Here is a 2,617-nt window from a genome sequence, read left to right as displayed (position 1 = left end):
TCCTCCCTGACTTGCTGCTTCCTTATCGGATCTCTGAGGCATATTGTTTCACCTTTTGTACTTTCAACACCAAACACCATTGTCCCACTGGGCGTGCCAAATTGTTTCGCGTGGGTTAGTCGCTAACAATTAAAAGGGATCAGACGATTGTGTAAGGGACAAACTTCTTGAGACAAAGTTCCAAAAAGGGGTGTTCTTTTATTGGTGATGACTTTACAATTGGAAATAAAAAACAAAATGCCTCCAAGGGGCACAAGCACACGAGTTACTGAAAAAAAGTGTTTAAGTCTTAAACTAAGAAAATTAAAATTACATGTTCTCTATTCGAGAGTTTTTGATTAGGTCTTTTGCTCTATGTCTTTTCTCTCTTTTATACTCCATGGATGATCTTTTTTGTGATCAACGGCCTAAAAACTACTTGATCGTTCTGCAACTGCCCACTTTTTTCACAATGGCCAGCTTGTCATGAAAACTGCATTTTTCAACTGCTCCCATTACTCTTCGTCGTTCAACCGTTTTCGATTGAATTCCTTGAATCGTGGAACGTAATATGGCTGTTTTAATAACTGCACTTCTTGATAACCACAACGCTTTATGTTTGTTAAGACTTTGGGCGACTTGAAGGTTTGGGCGAGAATAGAGTAACAGCTCTGGGCGACTGCATGACACTCCATTCGCTCAGATTCTGGGCGACTTGTAAACTTGAGCGATGGCGTTACCGCGTTCTTGGGCCTCCCTATTTGGGCCTTCATCTTGAATTGTTTGATTGGGCTTCGTTCTTTGGACTATCTGATTTGGGGATCTTCCAATTGGGCTTCATTCCTTGGACCGTTCAATTTGGGCTGAATTTTTATGTGTCAACAAATAGCTTTATTCATAATACAATTAGAATTGTTCGACTCATTTTGTCCTCCAAACGGACATTCCACATGGTTTATTCCTCTAATATGTTGCAACATACGGCATAAAATTCGAACATAAACTACTGCAGAAAATACGTCATGTGTCTTTCCTATGACTTCACAAATCGGGTTTCAATATTACAGCGATTTAAGTTCAGACTGGAGAAAACCGGATAGAATGTCAACGGAGGAAATCCCAATTTGTATACACTATATCTTCCATGTTAGCCTGTTCGTCTCTCTCAGTTCACTCGGGTGTGGTAGTAGAGGTAGCAAACCAAAAGAGGAAATTCGAAACTTTTTGGTACAGAAGAAAAATTCAAAAGAAGGAGAAGGAAGATGACAACAATGGCGGCTCTTCAGAGCTCATTTACATCACTGTCCCTCTCCAATTCTTTCTTGGGCCAACGCTTCTCTCCATCTTGCTACCCGCCTCTGGTATTCCCTTTAATCTTCCCCTGTTTTATTTTTTTAAACATTTGAACTTCAATTTTCTTACTCGTGCTAAATTCCTTGAATTTCAAAAGGATCGTCCTGCAATATATATTATCGCTGGTTTTTGTATAATTTTGGTGCTTTCGTGATAATTCTTCAATGTTGTTATTTTAAAAGAAATGCCAGGAAGTGTGCGAGCATTGACAGTGCTAATCCACTGAACTATTCATTAGTTGTTTGGGTACTTGCCCAGTGTTATTAACAGGTGTTTCTTGTGCTTGTGCAAGTTCTTAGTTGGAATCACAACTTTGCAATTCTTATCCAGCTCTGAAGTATTCGTAGTTGCTGGCTAATTTGGAAATTTATTTTTATTTTTTAACGATTCTGTCATTCATTTAACCTCTGATTCCTCTATCAAAACAAGTGGAGCAGAGCATAATCCAAATTGATTAAAATTGTTAAATCAATATTTATATGAAGAGGTCAAACTGTATGTAGAGGGATATTTTCTCCCGTTGGAGTTTCAATATGTTATGAAGTCTGCTATTCCTTGATATCTATTTGACGGAGAAATTGTATATAATTGAATCACAACTCACAAGCAATGAGTTGGCTTCCAAGAATTGTTATAGATAATATATGGACTATGGTAGTTAGCCTCATTAGCTTCATGTCTATATGTGTCGGGAAGTTCTTTTTTCCCTTAGTTTTAACTTCTGGTTGCCTTTTATGTGAATCTAGTATTGAACTTCCTCTTTAGAATGACGATTCCCTGCTTGGCATTTGCATTTTGCATTTTGCAGTTTCTGAGGCAGAACTTCAAACCAAGTGTTATGAAATGAATTGTTTACAATGCTTTTTGAACTTTTTGGAGTTCCTTTTCTCACTATTTAATTCTCCTTACCTGTTACTGAGATTATTATTATTATTTTTTTCTTTTTTTAAATCAAGGATATTGTTATTGAAGCCTTCTTTGCTTCAAATGTAAATTATGGAAGATCCTTGTTCATAATATGATAATAGTCTATTGCTGTACTGTGCAGATTAAACTAAAGGAGAAGCCATGCTCCATTGTAGCAAAGGTTGGTAATCTGGCATTTTTCATTTATTGTAATTTTCGGATAAGACCCGATCTTAGTGTATAGGAGTTATTGAGGAAAAAAAAAAGAAAAAAGAAAATAAAGGAGCAATAAACTCTTTCTACTTGAACGAATACAAGTATAGGGCATATGTCAAAGAGAAACAGGAATGAACATCTGGATCAAGAAGTGCCATACTTA

This window comes from Olea europaea, chromosome 6 (genome assembly GCF_002742605.1).
Source record: "Olea europaea var. sylvestris chromosome 6, O_europaea_v1, whole genome shotgun sequence".
Taxonomy (NCBI): domain Eukaryota; kingdom Viridiplantae; phylum Streptophyta; class Magnoliopsida; order Lamiales; family Oleaceae; genus Olea; species Olea europaea.
Note: the sequence above shows the minus strand (reverse complement) of the source record.